Source organism: Grammomys surdaster, unplaced genomic scaffold (genome assembly GCF_004785775.1).
Source record: "Grammomys surdaster isolate TR1022 unplaced genomic scaffold, NIH_TR_1.0 372, whole genome shotgun sequence".
NCBI classification, from domain to species: domain Eukaryota; kingdom Metazoa; phylum Chordata; class Mammalia; order Rodentia; family Muridae; genus Grammomys; species Grammomys surdaster.
The window spans coordinates 8,020,619-8,041,707 of NW_021604791.1; positions in this window are offsets into that span (position 1 = coordinate 8,020,619).

Genomic DNA, 21,089 nt, shown 5'->3' on the forward strand with positions numbered 1-21,089 from the left:
GAAGCAATCAGGGGACGGGGGATGGGGGAATGGAAGAATGGGGTGGGTCAGAGAGGAATGGGTGGGCATGGTGGGAGGGCAGCTCTAATGAATGGCCAGCAGCTAGTAGTAGTTGTGAGAGATTCGGTGGTTTATATAAACCCCTGAAACCAGGTGCTGGGGTAATTCAGATTATGAGAGAGCCACACATGGTGTGCGTGTGCGCGTGTGTGCTCGTGCTCCAGTACATCCCCATGTGTCCTCTATTATACTCAAATACATTAACTCATCTTCCTCCAAACATATAAATGTCTCTATGAAGCAGACACAGCACCTCATTAGATGCAGCCTGGGCTCTGGGATTTGAGAAGTTCTGGCTCTAAATTTCAAAATTGAGGGCTGGTGGGTAAAGGTGCCTGCCTCTGGAGTTCAATTCTCAAGCTCCAAACGATGGAAGAACTGACCCTAAGATGTCTTCTGACCTCCACAATGTCGTTGTACAGACGCGAACCCCCATCCTCCCAAGTAAATACTGAGTGTTAAAAGAAACAAAAACAGAGATGAACACCATTGGTGTTTGAAAACACTTGAAAGCTGGGTGTTGTGTTGCATGCCTGTAATCCCAGCTACTTGGGGGAGCTGAGGGGAGAGGATCAAGGCCTGCCTGGATTATTCAGCAGATCGGAGGCTAGCCTAGACAATTTGGCAAGACTTTGCCTCAGAATTTTAAAGGCGCAATGGGAGAGCTCCTAGCCGATTGTCACAACATAGGTTTGGTCCTCAGTTCTCGGTGCCCACACCAGGGGGAAAGCCCTGTGGGAGAACGGATAGAAGAAGGTGCACTTGAGACGCCCTCACATGGAGCCTTGTGAACTGAGGCATTCCCTTCAGGACTCTGGATGTTAGGGGGTGGGGGGCTCTGAAACTATCTGTCCACCTCTCTCTGCTCAGTGTTTCCTGATCTTTCCATGCCCTTTGCTGGACTTTGAAAAACTAAATTGTTTTACTAATCAGTTTTTCACAAGACGACTGAGTGTAAAAGGGCATGGCCCTAGATACTGTTTCAATAAATGGGCCTATTTGATTGCCACGGGGCCAGCTACAGATGACCTTGAATTTCTGATCCTCCTGCTTCTAACTACTGAGTCCTGGGACTAAAGGCAAGGTTCACCACACCACAGCAGGCTTATTTGGTGTTGGAGACCAAACTCAGGGCCTTGTGCACACTCTACTGACTGAGCCACGTCCCCAGCCCCTGACGGTTCCCTTTTTAGTAATTCAAAGAGTCATTTGATAAAATTTATCAGCAATCCTAAAGGATCTCAGTCTCACTTTTCCGTCTTATTGGAGTCTTCCCTGGGGATCAGCCTGAGGGAACTGAATTCACTTTTGCTGTGAACAAGAAGGCCATTGAAGGCCTCCTGTCACCCTTTTGTGTCTTCCCTGGCTGTGGGCTCCTGATGTCTGATGCCGCACAAGGAGCCTGCCTCCTCCCCCTCTCCCCCCTTTGCATTAGAAATTGAGAAACCGGGAAGGAAATTACTTCTTTTCTTTGAAATGTCACTTCAGTTGGTGCTCTGCCACCTTGCAGGGAGATCTCTATTGCCTGGAGACACTGCCCATGGAGGAGGGTTAAGCTGTTACTGATCTTGCAGAACCCAGTTAGGTCTGCGACTTGGAAGGGTAAAAATTCCTCACATCACAGAATCCAAGGAAAAGATTAGTGTATGATGAGACCGGAGGGCTACCGCCAGTTCATTTAGCCTAGACCAAAAAAACCAAAAAAATGGTTGCTGATGCTTATCATAATTACAATGACATTAAGGCGCCTTTTGGGGTTGTTTTTGTTTCTCTGTAAATGGGATTTAAGAAACATACCCTATGAAGATGACGAACAGAACTGTGTGCCTACCAGGTGCAAGAGGTCCGTTTTGTGTGGCGTGAGCACACTAATCCCTCTCTCCCTCTTCTTCTATTTGGCAGCAAATCACTTCCTGGTGTGCTCCGTAATAACAGGCAGCTGTCCTGTCAACCCCGCTGGAGAATGAGATAATAAGGCAGGCAAACGTTGTCCTTTATGTTGGAAGCCACCACTTCCTGCAGTTTGCTTCCGAGACGCTTTGAGGAACAAGGATCCGGGCAATTTCACTATTTCTTCTTCCAAAAAAAAAAAAAAGTTTGTCCAAATTCTTGGTGAATGTCATTTTCCTTTGGGATATTTGGTGGAAAAAAAGAAAGAGGCAGCTCTGCTTCACTGCCCCAGGACAGAAGGCTTCCAGAGAGCCTCTGAATGGGGTCCATGAAAGGAAATCCCCACTCAAAGACAACAGAGGTGATCAGAACTGTCCTGAGGGCCTGCGGGATGGTTTGGCTCTGAGGACTGACTGCTCAGGACCTTTCTGTCAGCAGGCCTTTCTGGAAGCTGTGGGAAGAGCAACAGTGTTTTGCAATCTAGGAAAATAGGCTGTCTGGAGATCTCTGAGCTGGAAAATTGCAACTGGCTAAAAGGGGTCGTGTAACTTTGAGATCCCAGGGTGGCGGGCAGTAGGCATGCTTCCAGGTTCCTGGAAATCCAAAGTGGGCCTCTTCAAACAGTAAAGGACATCAGGGCTCACGCTGGAGCTTGGAATTGAAGGTAGGGGCTTGTCTTGATGGCCAGGGTTGGAGTCAGTGCCTTTTCTGGAGACAATATGCACCGCTGGGCACTTTCTCTGAGCTGTTCCAGTTTAAACCTGAGAACATCAGGTTCTGCTAATGCGGAGATTCTCAACCTGTGGGTCACTGCCCCTTTGGGATCAACACATCCTTTCACAGGGGTCATGTATCAGCTATCCTGTATATCAATTTATAACATATTGCAATTCATAACTAGCAAGATTACAATTATGAAGTAACGGTGAAAATAATTTTGTGGATGGGAGGTCACCACGACATGAGGATCTGTGTCAAAGGGTCACGGCGTTAGGAAGATTGAGAACCACTGCTCTAATGTAAATCTTGATCACGGTCTGAGGGTTTATAGCTCTATCCGATAAAGTGCTCGCCTGGCATGAATGAGGGCTTGGGTCCTATCCCCAGCACTGCAAAACCAAGTAAATGAATTAAACCTGTTTATACATGTGAAGCAGCTGACTGAGCTTGGAGAGCGTGTCCGTTAGGATATGCATCTGAAGCTGGAAAGACGGCTCCACAGTTCTGAGCACTCGTTGCCCTTGCAAAAACTAAGGGGTTCTTTTTCCAGCACATACAATTGAGCTGGCAACCATGGAACTCCAGTTCCAGGGGAGCCAACGTCCTCTCCTAGCCTCTGGTGCATGCAGAGCGCTTGCATACATGCAGGGAAAACCGTCATACATATAAACGAAAATAAATCTAAAAAGGAAGAAGAATATGAATATTCAAGGGTCCACTCATTCTGTCAATCATTCCCCAGGAACCACTCACAGGCAGAGGATACAGAGCAGTGAGCCAAGAGCTGTGGCCAGGGCTAGAGAGATGGCTCAGCGGTTAAGAGCAGTGACTGCTCTTCCAGAGGTCCTGAGTTCAATTCTCAGCAACCACATGGTGGCTCACAACCATCTTTAAAGGGATCCGATGCTCTCTTCTGGTGTGGCTGAGGACATATGTATGTATTATGTATGTATGTATGCATATATATGTGCATATATATATTTACATATTATATACAAAATATTATATAAATGTAATATATATATACATAAATGTAATATATATATATATATATATATATATATATACACACACACACATAAAATTAATCTTTAAAAAAAAAGATATGTGGCCAACCAGTGTTTTAGGCCAGAGAAACCCACTATTCATACTCCAGGCTCCAGGTCTCAGTGCAGCATGGGTGGGTGGCCCAATAGACTCAGGAAATGCATACAGGGCTCCCAAGAAAAATGTCTGCTACATTTCATGGATTGGTTGCATGAGTTGACTATTTCTATGGGAAGAAGGCTCCTTCTCCTGCAGTACAGCTGTCATTCTGTGTCATCTTTACTAGAGCTAACCTTAAAACAGTTTCAGCATAGGGGTGGTCTGGGAGCATCATGCCTGCTGTCTGCTGTAGGATGGGGGAAGGATGTCCTGAAGCCTTTGTCCTGCCCAGGAACCAAGCTAGACCAGGACTTAAGGGACCTGCATCCTCCAGGGAGGGAGAAGTGAAGAGGCAAGAACACTGCTTGGTGGCCTGCCTGGTCTTTCCCTTCCTTGGGACTATTGGCCAAGGTAAGGTTTAAACCAGATGGAGAGGCTCTTGTCATCATTCAGGACCCACCCTTGTTAAAGAAATAATGAAGGTCCCTTCATTCAAGTCAGCAGTCTTCCCTCCAGCCTCCTCCCCGCTCAGCACCATTTGGTTTCTCTCTCTCTCTCTCTCTCTCTCTCTCTCTCTCTCTCTCTCTCTCTCTGTTGTTGTTGTTGTTTTGTTTTGTTTTGTTTTTGTTGTTGTTTTTTTGTTCTTGAGACAGTGTTTCCCTATGTAGCTCTGGTCATCCTGAAACTAGCTCTATTGACCAGGCTGGCTTCGAACTCAGAGTGCTGGAATCAAAGGTGTGTGCCACCATGCCCTGCTACAAATAAATTACTTTCTAACAGAGACTAAGCACCTGGTGTGTACTCAAGTCCCAGTTCAACTGCCTTACAGATGCTAACTCACTGACTCCTCTAAACAACCGAGTAGAGTATTTCTGTCATTCTTCTCACTGTACGGATCAGCAAAGTGAGCCTCAGGCAGTTTGAATCACTTGTCCAAAGTAAGGAAACTCAGAAATGGGAGGAATTACAGGGTTCAAAAGCCTCGTTTCAGAGTCTCCATTACCCCTTGTAGTAAGAGGCAATCTACTCAGTCTGAAATGTCTAGAAATGCTTTCTCCAATACAAAAGACAGCCGTCACCCCTACCTGCTTCCATTGGCATTTAAGCTAACAAAAGTTAAGACAGACACGCTATACTTCTGTAATGCCAGCACTCTGGAGGCTGGAGCGGGATCATGAGCGTCTGAGGCCAGCTTGGGCTACTCAGTGAGACCTGGCTTGAAAAGAAAAGGGAAATCAAGTCCAAGTAAGTACTACCTAAGTAAAGTAAAGTAAAACCTAAGCGTTCAGAGCATCTGTTTCCTAGTCGCAACTGTCACATGCTCAATGCCCAGTGGCCACAGGTGGCTGCACTGGGTAACGCCCCTGAGGACATGTCCATCATTGATGGAGGGGATAATGGACAACACTGTGTTCAAAACCCATAATTCTGCTGAATAAAACTCAATAGCAATAAGGGCAACCCAAAGCCCACTTTTAAGATCCTGGTAGTGGTGGGGATTTTGTTTTGTTTTGAGACGGGGTCTCACAGTGTAGCCCTGGCCAGCCGGAAACTTGACCAGGCTGGCCCAAATTCACAGATCTGCCTACTGCTTGTACCTCTCGGGTGCTGGGATTAAAGGGACCTGCAATTATTCCTGGTTTATTGTTGTATTTTTTTAAAGTAATTCATTAGCGTGTGGTTGTTGTGTGTGTGTAAGTGTGTGCACGCATGCCATCGTATGAGGGTAGAGGCTAGAAGGCAATCTCACACCATCACTTCTCTGTTATCTCTGCTCTGTGGTTGCCAGGGATCGAACTCAGGTCACCAGGCTTATCCAGCAAGCCTCTCTACTTTCTTACCCAATCTTACTGGCATCTACTTGTTTGTTTGTCTGTCTGTCTGTTTGTTTGTTTGTTTGCTTTGAAACATCATACTGCTAGGTAGCCTAAGACTGGCCTTAAGCTCTCCTCAATCCTCCTGTCTATGTCTCCCAAGTACTGACATTCCTGGCTAGCCACCACCCTGACCAGCCAATTAAATTTAACTTGTGAAACTCAGGCTAATATAGACAGACTAAGACAAGTTCCATCACAAGAGAGATTTCTAAGACAGAGGATAGACAGCCAGCGAGCAGCACACAGTATGTGGAGAGCTGTGCTGTCTTTGTTAAAGCAGCCGTGTGTATACACATGCACACGTAGTGTGCACACAGGAGCCCCTAAGACAACCACACATCACCAGTATGGTCCTGCTTGCTGTATAGTATATGGGACTGTAGCAAGGGGTAAATTTTCTCTCAAAGTTTTGTTTCAAATAATGTAAAAACATTCATAACTCATTTTTATGTAAAAAAAATTCCAGCATCTAAAAATTCATCAAATGAGAGGAAAAAAACCTTATTAAATGGTTTGTAAAACGTTCCTATTTGGTGTTTGGATCTCTGTATTCAAAGTCATAGGCAGCTCTTGATTTATGTTTAAAATTTTACTTTTTTATGTGCATTCTCTCTCTCTCTCTCTCTCTCTCTCTCTCTGTGTGTGTGTGTGTGTGTGTGTGTGTGTGTACATGCGTGCTTGCAGATGTCAGAAACGTGTTTAGGATGCCCTGGAACTGGAGTTTTGGATGGCTGTGGGCCACTCTGTAGCTGCTAGGAACGGAACTCTGGGTCCTCCACCAGAGCAAGCGTTCTTAACTACTGAGCCACCTCTTGGGCCACATAGTAAGCACTTTCGAAATACTCTCTTGCAATACTCCTGAAAGCATTTGTATTCTGTGAGAGAGTGAATCTTGCTAATTTAGAGTCAAAAGGAGAAACTGAGAGGTGACTTTCAGGTAGCCCAGGCTGAGCAGGATGCAGGAGAAAGCAAGGTCTCTGTGCTGGGGACCCCACCACACAGATGGTGACCCTTTCCTATCATCTGGCTGCACGTGTGGCCCCTGTGTGATCAGAGAGCCCTTACCCTGCATGCTTGGTTGTACTGGGAAATACTCAAGTGTGCAGTAATGCTGGGGCTCACAGAGAGAAGGCCCTCGAACGCGGTGGCGCTTTTTGTTCAGGCCCTCAGTGATCTTCAACATCCATCTTTGTCCTTTACTGACTGGGAGGAAGCTGCAGTGAGTTTCTGACCGTAGATGACAGGAAGCTTCCCGCTGGTCTAGCTGAGCACCCAGCCTCATCCACCTACCTCCTTGCAAAAACCACCCTGCTCCACCCCCCACCTCACACACACACTCGCTTGAATATATGCTGGAAATGCTTGCAAAGACAATAACTTGAGAAGAAGAAAGAAGAAAAACTGGACTGTTATTTTACATGTGCCTCCTCCTGTCGGCTCTGGAGTCCAGCACAAGGCTGAGCCTGGAGGGCCTTCGTGCTGTGAGCACGAGCAGGGGCTGCAAGCCAGGAAGGACCTCTGCTCGCACAGACTCTCAGGGGTGGAGGCAGCAGCCTCCCCATGCACTTCCCACCGCCCTGGCAGACTGCCCAGGCCAGCTGGGGCCAGTGGACAGGGTTAGTCACTTGGATGTCCTTTAAAATGGGATATAGCTGTGGTTTATGACATCTGCTAAAGGATTGAAAGGTCTGAGGATCAAACCCTCTCGGCCCCAGGGGAGAGAAAAGACTTGTTAAGAAAGCATTTCCAGAGGCTCCTCTCAAGCCTGCATGTGTGAGGCCCTTACCCTTGACCCCTGTGTGAGAAAGAGTGTCTCCAAGTAGGAAACTGTGACACGAATCTGGTCTCCAGTTGTGAGTTCCTCCTGGGACTGGCCACACAAACTCTCTAGCTGGACTTGAGGAACCCTCAGGAGGCCCAAATGGAGGCAGGCCGCAAGCTTCTCTAACAGGAAGGCTTTGCTGGCTGGCCTTAAAGCTCTCTTCTCTAAGAGAGGGAAGAGTGTTTGGGCTTTTAGAACGTTTGGTATTTAAAAGTCTAGGGAGTAGGGAAGAAAAACGGCTACTTATCCTATGAATTTAAACACAAAGAAAAGAAATTTACCTCAACTGAACTGAAAAGAAAAATACAAGTAAAGGCATCTGACATTATGGTTTGGAATGCCTAGAGGTCAAAGCCTATAGCTGCCGGGTAGTGGTGGCGCACGCCTTTAATCCCAGCACTCTGGAGGCAGAGGCAGGCGGATTTCTGAGTTCGAGGACAGCCTGGTCTACAGAGTGAGTTCCAGGCCTGTCTTGAAAACAAAACAAAACAAACAAAAAACAAAAACAAACAAACAAACAAAACCAAAAGCCTATAGCTGTGAGAAACTAGTTCCGGGTGACTGAAGCCTGAGTAGGACCAAGAGAGAACAGCTGACCTTTGACCTCAGATCCTCACAACAGGAGAAGTTTGAGAAGAGGCCAGACACTCCCTCACAGGCTTTGTGTACAGGCTGCAACCGCTCAGAGTCAGCAGGAGGCTTTGCCCGGCATCCTTCTCCTCCCCCTGCTGTTGCTTGACTCTAACCTTGACACAGGTCACTTGTTAGGTTCCAAGTCCAGTCGGGATGATGTCGCAACAGGGTCAGAAACCATCCACACTAAATGCCAAGGAAAAGTCCTGCTCTGTTATGACCTGAGGGACTCCCTACATTCTTGAGTGGGGCTGACAAGCCTCTGTGACCCTCTGCCCACTCGCCTCTGCCCTGGGCCTGGTGTTCTCGTCGGCGTCTGCAGAGGCGATCCACAGTGGGACATGCAGTACAAACGGTGGCGAGGCAGTGTTGCGGAGCAGCTGCCTTTCATCTGTTTTGGTAACAGAACATCCGGTCCTAAGTGGGCCGCCCGCATTCGCGACTCGTCAAGAACTGGGATGACCATGCCTATAAAAAAGAAATAAAGATCCTGAAAATGTTTCCAGATATTTTTTTTTCTGAATAGCCCCCTAAAACATTTCCTAGAAATAGTGTTAGAACAAGTCAGTGTTTGGATACAGGCCCAGGACAGTCCATTCTCGTTATTATTCAGGTAGTCACATGGTATAGACGCACAGGAGGTAGACAATATTCACTCCCCCGGAAATCATGGGGATTCTCTTCCTCCAGCCTCTGGTCCCAGTCTCCATTCACCAGTCAGAACATAACCTTACTTTAGATGTGTTTTTATTTAAAGACATTTGTTTAAAACCCATTGTGACTTATTATGGGACTGGGGTGCTACCCTTGCTACATTTTATTTTATTAATTAGTAACTTAACTATTTTTCTTAATTTTTGTCAATGTCATTATTAAATATTGCTACTATTTTGAGACAAGGTTACACCATGTATCCCAGCCTGGCTTCAAACTTGTAACTTGCATCCACCTCCTGATTGCTGGGATCAAAGATGGTTGTGACTCTGTGTGTCGCTAGGGAGCCATTTACACAGTGAGAACACAGAAATGCAAAGATCTGACCCTGTATAGACAGCAGAAGGGATGCTAGTTCAGAGACCAGGAGAGGAAACCGAGGTGGAAGAGCGCCACTTGTTCATTCTCTGCTAAGAGAGTAAGTACCATTGGCTGAATGATGATAATAATAATGATAATAATAATAACAATAACAATAATACATCTACTCTGTGTAGGTCTTTGAATGACTATGAAGTCCTTGTCAGGCATTGGGGTTGGAATAACCTTTTACTCTGTATTTGTGGTGGTCAATCTTTATTGTCAACGGAGAAGCTTTGGAATTACCTTAGAGACACACCTCTGGGTGTGTCTGTATATCTCTTGAAAGGGAACTGAGGAGGAAAGGCCCACCCTGAGTGTGGTGACTCTATCCCATAGACTGACTAAAATGGAGAAAGCCAACTGGGCACCGGGACTCCCTGTAGCATGGAGTTTGGCTATACCACTTTGTACCCCCCCACACACACAGGTTGTGCTTCCAGCCACCTTCCCAGGAACTCTTTAGATCCTCAAATGAAACACACACACACACACACACACACACACACACACACACACACACTTATTTTTTGAAATGCTTTGGCTAGCTCAGAGCCTTGACACTCCTAAACCTTCCCGTTACCCTAGGCCTAGTCGGAGAAGTGGCCAGTGGCCACCCATCCAAATTCTCACCGGCTGGTTGACTTTATCTCCTGCAGCTCCTACATCTATCCGTCTCCACCGCTTCATGGTCCTTTCATCTCTCCCCTCTCAGTTCCTAGCTCGAGCCATTCTAAAGTTCCCGCCCATCTCCCTTTGCTCAGCCACTGGCTGCTGGCACCTTTATTGATCTCACTAAGCCAAAGCTGCTCCTATGAACACTGCTCTTCTGCTCTCTTCTGGAGACACTTTCTGCTTATCCCAGGGGTGGGAAACATCTGTTCTGAGACTAGGTTTATTCTGTGTGATGACCCCTGAGGTTTTAACTCGCTGAGGTCAGTTTGAGGCAACAACTATTTCCTCTCACACAGGGCAAGGCCTCCAGCCCCGTGCTGGAGTTAGGTGAGACTAAGCAGGCAGGGTGAGTGGGTGAGGAGCTCGGTTTAACTGACTGGACCCTCCCTCTCTTTCTCTTCACCGGGGAGGCTGCCAGACATCCACTTTCCCGTCGAGGCTTTGGGAATGGTAGGTTCCTTAGCCTCGGGGCATTCAGTCTGACTCTCTGTTCGGCTTGTGGCTGACCTCTGCTCTCAGCATTCTCCATGGGCCCACCCTAATTTTCCAGTGTTCTGACCTCATGCTTGGCTTGATCTGTGGCAGCTGCAGGCTTTGTAACCTTCAGTTTGCTTGCTCAGCAACTTCTTAATAGTGTTGAATAGGGCTGCTGTTGCCTACCCCTAACATGCGGACACACCCCAACGCCATCCCCAGCCTCGTTGTTTGCATGAGGCCGCACAGGTTTAAGTCTTATCTTTAGAGGGTCTGGATTCCATGCCCATCCCAGAACTCCCTAACAAGAGGACTAAACCAAGAGAGAGCCGAGACTACTTGGTACTCCTAATTTAGGCTTGTAACAGGCTAGGAATGACTGAATGGTGCTTTTCATGGTGGGAATTGAAGTTTCTTCTGGCTCAATGGTAATCATATCATGTTAGAGCCACAAGAGACAATGTGTTCTTTCCTGATAAAGGTAGAGATGGGGGTTGGTATGGTGACTCAGTGAGTAAAGGCGCCTGCTGCCAAGCCCAACGACCTGAGTTCAATCCCCAGGGCCCACACGGTAGAAGGAGAGAACTGCCTCCTGCAATTTTTCCTCTAACAGCCATACGCATGCCATAGAACACACACACACACACTCATACACACTCATACACATACGCACACACACTCATACACACACATACACACACTCATACACACACATACACACACACTCATACACACACTCATATACACTCACATACATACACACACATACACACACACTCATACACACACATACACACACATACTCATACACACACTCATATACACTCACACACATACACACACATACACACACTCATACACACACACACACACACACACACACACACACAATCTAAACGCAATAGAAAATGGAGCCCATAAAAGTAAAGGAACTTGTAAAAGCCACACAGCCATTAAATAACAGGGGAGGGAGCAGGCAAGAACCCGGGTCTCCCTGCAAGCAGCACTCCCCCTTCTCCTCACAGGCTGCCCTCTCCCTGAAAGTTGCTCATGTCTTGCCTGGGTCCCATTTCTCAGTCACAATTCACTACTCCTCAGTCGCAGCCACTCAGAATACTAAGGCAGAGTGCTTCCCTGCTCCCAGCCTGGGCAACACGGCAAATGGCACTATGTTCAAAGAACAAGCAGAAAACTGGGAGTGTATGCGTTTGCTCTCAGACCTGGGCAAGTTAAGGTAGGAGAGTTGCATGTTCTGGGCTTTCCAGGCTCCAAGGAAGATCAAGGCTAACCTGGGCTCCATGCAAGGTCAAGGCTAACCTGGGTTCCATTCAAGATCAAGGCTAACCTGGACTCCACGAAAGGTCAAGGCTAACCTGGGCTCCAAGCAAGGTCAAGGCTAACCTGGGCTCCAAGCAAGGTCAAGGCTAACCTGGGCTCCAAGCAAGGTCAAGGCTAACCTGGGCCCCACGCAGGGTCAAGTTTAGCCTAGGTTCCATGCAAAGTCAGGGCTAGCCTGGGTTCCATATTAAGAGCTCATCTCAGAAACAGAAACCCTCAAATCATGTCTGGGCTACCTCAGGGGACATCTGTGGCACCTGCGTGTATGTACATGAGCCTGTGCATGTGCACACAAACACACACATGCAGACTTAAAAAAAAAGTAAAAAAAGAGATTATTCCTAAAAACCAATTTGATTTGTTAAGACTAAATCATTCTACCTTTTTCCCCCCGTCCACCTGCCTCTGCCTCCTAAGAGCTGAGATTAAAGGTGTGCACCACCACACCTAGCCTTATTTGTTTGTTTTTACAAAGTCAGATGCATCTAATAACTAGACAGGACTGAAGATGGTTAAAGCTTCAGTTGAAGCCTGAGCTGGTGTCACATGCCTTTAATCCCAGTGCTTCAGAGGGCAAGGCAGGAAGAGTCAGAGTTCAAGGTCAGCCTGCCTCTACAAGCAAGTTCCAGCCGGTCCAAGGCTACACAGTGAGACCTTGTTGCAAAAAAGCAGCAACAGAAACCCAACTGGAAACTCAGATCCAGTGCATGGGGAATATGAAGTGAAAAAAACCTCAAGACTGTGAGACCAGCCTGAAGTTCATAGGTAAAGTCTGCTTGTGCGTGTATGTTTTGTTTTTTAAAAATGTATTCTTTTATCTTATTTACTATTCATGTATGTAGGTGATGGGGGTGGGGCGCAGATGGAGTGACTCTTGAGTGGAGGTCAGAGTAAAGTCAATGCTCTCCTTATACCTTTGAATTGACCTCAGGTCCTCTATCTGCCTGACATGGCGTGTACCTTGACTCATTGAAAAATATCAAACAATGTTTTTCTTTTTTTAACGTTTTAATTATTCTCTGTGTGAGAGTATTTTGCCTGCATAAATGTCTGTGAACCATGTGCATGCAGCAATCAGACTATGGCTGGGGATCCCTTGGAACTACAAATGGCTGGGAGCCACCCGCCCCCACGCTGCTTGGTGGCAGCCAGGCCTCTGGGTGTCTTCCATCCATGGCTAAATTCTTAAAAACATCAGTTACTGCCTATTGAATATTTATGATGTACTAAAAACAGCATGTTGCTTACAACACAACCTAATCATTCCTTATAACAAGGCTATGAAGTCAGTAAAATCCACTGTCCTGTTCTACAGATGAGAAAACTGAGGCCTGATAGGAGTGGAAACTACAGAGTTTGTAGGAAGCAGAAGAAATCATTATTTGCACATCTTTAGTGTTATACATAACACACAACTGTCTAGCAAGAGAACAGAAAGGAAGCAATTGAAAAATGGTAGTTTCAGACATAAAACGAATGTGGTATGATCAGGTGCAGAATACATATTTTAAAATTTGCTGTCTTTTTGTCATATCAATAATAATAGTCACAAGCAATGATAAAGAGCTGGGGACAGTAGCGCACACTTATCATCCTGGCACTGGGATCTGGGAGGAGGATCAGAAATTCAGGGTTATCCTTTGCTACATAGTGGCTTTGAGGTTACCTATGCTATATGAGGCTGTCTTAAAAAGCAAACAAAAAGTAACAACAACAACAAAACAAAGAAATTATAATACAATACAGAGATAAAAGCCTCTTTTCAACGTCAATGCAAACTATAAATTACCTAGAAATAATTTAGCAAAGTTCGTGCTGGACCTACAAGAAGGAATAACAATATTTTATAAAGGGACATGATATAATGGAAGCCTGAATAAATGAAAAACATACTTTGTCCCTGGAGAGAACAACGAATAGTATAAAGATGTCAGTTCTTCCCAAAGTAATGCAGTTCTTTAATCCGTCTCCAATAAAAATCTGAGAAAGGACTCTAGGGATCTGGACAAGATGATTCAGAATTCATCTGTAAGAATAATAAGTGGCGTGAAAAGACGGAAAACCCAGACATTATTTATAGACAGCCACAGATGAAGCAGGGTTTTAAAATGGATCCTGGAAGTCTCCATGTTAAATTCATGTTGGCGCTGGAACTGGGGACCCATAAGGGACTTGACATCAATCTGTTACATTACTTGCAATCTGAGGCAACCATGTTACAATGTCCACACTGAGTAACAGTGACAAGTGTGGGAGGTAGGGTTACATGGTTCTGTGTCATCTTTCTGGATTTCTTTTATATTTATCTTTATTTTATTCCAATAAGAACAGGGAGAGAGATGAGGAAATGGAGTCTAGGATATTTTGAATTATTAGTAATCCCTAGAGCGGCTGATTGAATATCACACATCTGTAATCCCAGATAGGTGAGTTCGAGACCAGCTAGACCTTGTCTCAGAGAGTTAGTTCATTGGTAAAGATCATGGACTGCTCATGCAGAGGACCCAGATTCAATTTCCTAGCCTCCACATGGCTTCTCACAACCATCTGTAACTCCCTCCAGTCTTAAGAAACCCCACGTTTCTGGCCTCTGAGAATGCCAGGCACACACATGGTGCACAGACTGACATGCATGCAAAACACCCGTGCACATAAAAAAGGAATACATTTTCAAAAACTAAAACAAAAATAAACCAACTGGGGCTGGCGAGAGGACTCAGCAGTTAACAGTGCTGTGGCTCTTACGGAGATCTGGAGAGCAGCTCCAGCACCTCTGTTAGGCAGCTCATGACCACCTGTAACTGAAGCGCCATCTTCTGGCCTCCAAGGGCACCTGTACACACAGGCACACACACATAAGTAAAAGTCAAATACATCTTTAAGAACAAACCAATAGCAACCCCAAATCTCCCAGTAAGTCCCATTTCGTGTAATTCTTTAGCTTATGTAAAACAAAGAGGCTACTTCAATTTCACTAAATTTAGTTTTTGAGCCTGAGTCTTATTATCTCAGGCTGACCTCATCGTGTATAAAATATGACCTTGCTGCCTCCTCCGAAGTGTTGGGGTTACCAGTGTGTGCTGGCACACGTTTCTGTGACACTGGAGCCTGACTCAAGTCCTCCTGCATGATTAGGTAGCCTATCAGGGGCGCCCTCTCCCCAGTCCCTAATTTTACTTATTTTAACTGATAAATTCACAGTCAGAATTTTGCAAATTGAGCTTTAGAACACATCAAATGTTAGTGAGTAAAATTCCACTTAAGACTGTTCTAGAAAATCCAACTCTCTGAATTCAGAATGACATGTACTCACTTTGCTGCTATAAGTTCGAAAGAAAACAAAAAACAAAAAACAAAAAACCACGGAGCATGACCGAATGGTTACTAAGTAGTATCTGCTCCTTAATGGCAAATTCATTTTCATTTAATAACATGTTATTGTGAAGCATAATGAAAGCTAAAGTGGTGTGCGAAGCAAGCTGGCCTCTGCTTAGGTTGATGCTGTGCCAGTTTTGAGGATGGCGCTCACGGTGTTATCCGTCTTCATAAGCTAGTCCTTGGGAGACTTTATTAAACAGCGGGAAGGAATAGAGGTTGACAGCTTCATTAGTCATGACTAGGTAATCCTGGACGAGTTCTCTACAGAATTATTAACACATTCCAAAGCTCCTCTAAGACGATGGCATCCCAAGAAAGGGGAGGAGATCTGTGTTAAGATCTTGGACACCATCCAAGTCTGCAGAGCATTTCTTTAGCTCGCCACTGTGCTTCTGAGGAATCTGGCCTCTTAAGTCATATACGGAGACCTAGAAACTCTTGCCCATTGTTATACCCAATGTAGAGGGGGGAAAATCAGCATGACGTCTACCAGGTAGGAAGTTTAAGGTATATATTGCTTGACAAATGGATTCATTAGTGCCAAGGTCATTTTGATCAGAAAATGTTAGCTAGAAAGCAAGAGTTTCTGGAAGGTCTCTTCAGGAATGCAGGAAGAGACTTTGCCAGGTCCCTGAGAATTCCTGTTGCCAGCGAGCCAGCGTGTCCTGTGCTCCTGTGAGTGTCTCTAGGACACTACCTCTGGTTTTTTTTGGTGAGTCGTCCAGTAGGGTTTGAGGAGGGCTAGCAGGGAAATGCTTTTTTCTACAGTTCAGTGGAATTTTATATGTGTGCTAAAAACAATGGTAACATGTCTTTTATGCTTCGGTTCCTTTCTAGGGTAGCAAAAGGGATGAGGAATTGTGAGGGGCTGGGGAAGTGGCTCAGTGGGTAAGAGAGGATCCAAGAGCTGCCAGTTTAATTCACTACATTTATCTTTAAAGTAATTCATTTTACAGCAGAGTATTGTGGCAAGGCACTCGGGAAGCATTCGGGAGCAGCGATGTTTACAAATGGCTCTTGGAGGATCCCCCCATCAACACCTCTCAAAGCTCCAGCCAGTCCGCGCCAGCCGGTCCGCGCCAGCCAGTCCGCGCCAAGCTTGGGTCCCTCAAGAGCTGCCCCAGATCTGTCTTCTCTACTCTGTCCAGCATCCTTCACACATCCTTTCCAAAGTCCACTTGTGCTCTTTCAATTCTTCATTCCTCAGCGGCTCCTGAGGAACTGAGAAAGGATGTTACTGGAAGAAGGCGACTGAGCCTGACAAGCGGGAGGAGATCCACGGGAGAGAAGGTGCGGGGAGAAGAAAGGGAGACGGAAGACCTGTGTGATAGAGACAGCGCCATGTTGGATCTTATGTTCAGTATCCTATCACGTAGTCCACTGACCTCCCTACCCCGCCACCCTGACTCGGGAAACAGGGTGAAGTGCTTTAGAAGGCATGAATGAATGTCGTTTTTAGTGATCTTGACAGTACATAGGGTTTGTAGCAATAATGATTGTCACACTTTCCCCGTCTTTTTGACTTTGAAAGTAAGGTGAAGAACAATTAAGGAAGAGTCCCAATGTCCATGTCAGGCCTCTACACACATATGCAAACACCTATTCGTACAATACGCAGCAAACACAAATACACAGAGAAGGAGGAGGAGGAGGAGGAGGAGGAGGAGGAGGAGGAGGAGGAGGAGGAGGAGGAGGAAGAGGAGGAGAGGAAGTGGGTGAGAAGAGGAAGTGAAAGGGGAGGAAGAGAAGGAGGAGGAAGAAGAGGAAGTGGAAGGGGGAGGAAGAGAGGGAGGAGGAAGAAGAGGAAGTGAAAGGGGAGGAAGAGAAGGAGGAGGAAGAAGAGGAAGTGGAAGGGGGAGGAAGAGAGGGAGGAGGAGGAAAGAAGAGGAGAAGGAAGAAGAAGTGGAAGGGGAGGAAGAGGGGGAGGGGGAGGAGGAAGAGGAGTTGGAGGAGGAGTTGGAGGAGGAGTCAGAGGAGGAGGAGGAGGAAGAGTCATTCTCAACCTGGACATAGCGGCTCATAGCTGATCCCAGCACTCAGACGGTGGAAGCACCTTTCGTTTGAGGCAGTCAGGGTTACAGAGTGAGCTCCAGGCTTTGTGGGTTACAATGTGAGACCCTACCTAAAAAAAAAATACCAACATTCAAGACCCGGGTAGGCCAAGAACCATTTCTCCTTTTACCCTAGGCACAGACTCAGCCTTAAAGAACCTTTCAGAGGCTCAGAGATACCCCTGTAGACCTCTACTCTAGAGGAAGTAGTATAGACAGGCTAGGCCAGACAACAGATTTGCTTAGATTGCAGCTGACTGAGAATCAGGTTTCTTGTCAATATGTGTGTGTGTGGAGGGGGTCATAAAATTAGCATAGGATCATTGGGAAATGTATTTGTTTTAGACTTTTTTTTTTTCGAGACAGGGTTTCTCTGTGTAGCCCTGGCTGTCCTGGAACTCACTCTGTAGACCAGGTTGGCCTCGAACTCAGAAATCCACCTGCCTCTGCCTCCCAAGTGCTGGGATTAAAGGCATGTGCCACCACCGCCCGGCTTGTTTTAGAGTTTTTAATGATCAAAAGGTTAATTAGAACCCCCCTCCAAGTTTAGGGGTTCTATCTTATCTGCCAACACACATAGGTTGACAGAAGCCTTCCTTTTCTCAAATCAACTTGCTACATTTCTGGACATGACTAGTATAGCAAGCTCATAGGTGATCTAGTTAAGGCTGGGGTGTGGCTCAGTGACAATACTTAGCTGGCATACGTGAAGCTAACATGCACGACATCTCAGCACTTAGTAACCTGGTTAGACTTGGGTCTCTGCAAGAACATCCAGTGCTCTTAACTGCTCAGTTGTCCCTTTAGTCCCCAGTGTTGAGTTCTACTTGGCACAGTTTGAATTAGGCCAACTTGAAGTGAAGAAAAAGCTTATGCGACACCTCCATCCCCCTCCCACCCTGTGTATGTGTCTGTCTGTCTTTCTATGTCTGTCTGTCTGTTTCTCTCACACTGGAAACACTGAAGCCATTTTAATAGAACAGGACCATTTGTATAAAATCTGGTTAGTAACACTTTTTCCATTTTATTTGAACTTGTTATTGTAACAAGTCACTTAGAGACCCATCTGGGAACTTTTTACTTATTCCAAGAGAATAAACGGTGCTTGCTGCTGAAGAATATTTAAATATGAATCCCCAAGGAAGTGTGGGGATCATGTCCTTTTGTCTTTCAGAGAAGAAGGTCAAAGTGGAGAGAGACCAAGGTGGGAGTGAGGCTCTAGCTCTTCGGAGACAGTAGCGTGATTTGTCATGGCCCAGGGTCTCACACATTACACATTACAAATGCTCTAACACCAAATTACAGTCCCAGCTCTGAACAGTAATCACGTGGGATCATGTGAGCATCCCAAAAGGAAAGTAAGAGCTAGTTAATCAGTGGTGTTGTGGCAACAATTATGATCCAGGAAACTGCTGGCAGCTAAACCTTTAACCCATAGCCTGAGAGGGACTCACTCCGGCCAGTCTTAGTGGCTCCTTGAGTACCTCTCTGCACCTGCACACCCTGGAGGTCCTGCTCAGGACCACACAGATGTTCCTTCAGCAGGAGGCTGGCCTAGTGACAAGTGTGGACAGGTGTAGCCCCTGGTGTATCTAATCACTGAGAACCGGTATGGCTGAGATGTAGAGTTGGTGTGAAATTTGTGTCAACAATAGGTTACACATAGCTTAGATATAAATGTACGGTAAATCAAAAGGCAAACAAACACATCAATGGTCTGGACATTTGAGAAACCTAAGGATCCTTGTTATTCCAGCTCTAAGAATGTTCTTGATAAAGTCTGGAGGGCTAAGGGACTCTACATGGGTTCCCATGATGGCCCATGTCTGATGATAACACTGACCTGATCTTGGAGTTCCATCAAGTGGCCTCTAAGTTCCTCTCACTCTAGGGGAGACTTTCTCTGATATTCCAGAACACTGAGGATCAAATGCTGCTCGTCAGACACCAGCAAACGAAACAGCCAAGATCAACTTTAAGGCTTCCAGAAAGGGTGGGGCTGCTCCCTCTGGCAGGAATTTCTTTCTCTTTCCTCAATGCAACAGAAAAGGGGCTGGGAACGGAGCATGGATCTTCTCCATGCACCCAGCTGACCAGCCTTTCTCCGGGTTATACTTCCTGCTCTACAAATGTGTTTCAGACCACTTCTTGACCCTCCCAACCCCTGTGCCTGATTCTTGGACACACAGGTTGGAAAGAAGCAGGCAGTGCACACATGTGTGCCAAATGCCTGTGGCTCTGCTCACTCCAGTCTTGGGAGTGACTATCTGTTGATTGGGCTTCGGGGAAGGGGCTGGGAACAAAGTTCCTTCTCATTCTTTAGTGATGTGCAAATGCCTCGGAGTTGGCTCACATGAAGTAGTAGCTAAGCTAGGCATGGAAACATGTTTTTGTTGGCGGGAGAACACATTTGTCATCCATATACATGTGTGTCTACTTTTTGGCAGACTGCGGAAACACAGTGGCTCTGGCCTTTCACAAATCTCTGTGTACTAGATCTTACAATGCCTCATGGTCCAGCCCAGTGCTTGTCTCCTATGTGGAGTTTTAACAGACAATACCATGTGGCGATTGGTCACCTTTATTGCAGCCAGAGTATTCCAATAAAGAAGAGTAAATGACAGGAACCACTCACTAGTGGTTATGAACAACCTCCAAGACTCCAGAAGGGGCTTTATAAGTGATCACCTAACCTGCAAATATCTACCAACAATGAGAAGTAAGGTTTTACCTGTGATAGAGTAGGTATGTTACCTTTTTCTAACATCACTCCTTAGGGAGGCAGGGAGTGATGGAAAGGCTATGAGGTCTTCAGGAGAGCCAGTAGGAATAGAATTGGAGATTCATTTATTTGAGATCTACAGGGCCTTCATGTGTTGTCCATACCGACCTTCATTAAAAACGTTGCTAGTCTTTTGAGGGTAGAAATGGACTCAGCAGCATGCGTGCTCAGTACACCCTCAGGAGAATCATGGGTCCTACTATAAGTTCAGTGTGTCCCACAAAGCTTGAGTCTGGAAATGAGCAGAGAAGAGAACGGAGAAGAAGCAAGAGCCAAATGTTCTTTCGGTTATCAGCTGTATGAAATTACGAGCGCAGTATTCAGCTCTCATTGATGTCTCGTCAGGATGGAAATTATCTTCAGAAAAATATCCACTATTTTGATGCATAAAATTATTTTTTTTTAGTTTTTATTAGCACACATTAGTTATATACAAGAATGGACTTCATTATGGTGCTCTGATGCACGTATGTAGTTCCCCTTGCTTATATCTCTCTTCTCCTCCTGCTTGCTTCCCTCCCCTGCCCCACTTTTATGCCCTTTCTTCTTTCTGTTTTAATACAAATTCTTCATATGAGAAAAAAAAAGTGATATTTGTCTTCTGAATCTGGCCTAGTTCGCTTAACATGCAAATACGTACAACTGTCACAGATCACACTGTGGTACTTTTAAAATGGGAATCGGGGCAGAATAGAAGTGACTGGAGTTCTTGTGTTTGTGGAGCACACAGCTGGCGTAATCCATAGACTGTGAAGTATTGTTCTTGTGCAGGCCAGACTACCTTCTTACGTCTTCTCAGTATGTCTGCTACACATCCTCCTGCTGAAACCTGGTGACAGCAGAAAAACTGGCATTCAAAGGAAGTGAATGTGACAAAATACACATTGCCAAGTTACTACCAATAGAGTGAGAGTAATTCCATTGAACGATGATACTGCTCCAGCCAATAGGAAATCATTTTCCTTACTATTGAGCTGCTTTTAATTTTATTATTTTATTTATCTATTTATTTATTTTGTTTTTTTCGAGACAGGGTTTCTCTGTGTGGCTCTGGCTGTTCTGGAACTCACTCTGTAGACCAAACTGGCCTCGAACTCAGAAATCTACCTGCCTCTGCCTCCCAAGTGCTGGGATTAAAGGCGTGCGCCACCACTGCCCAGCGTGCTTTT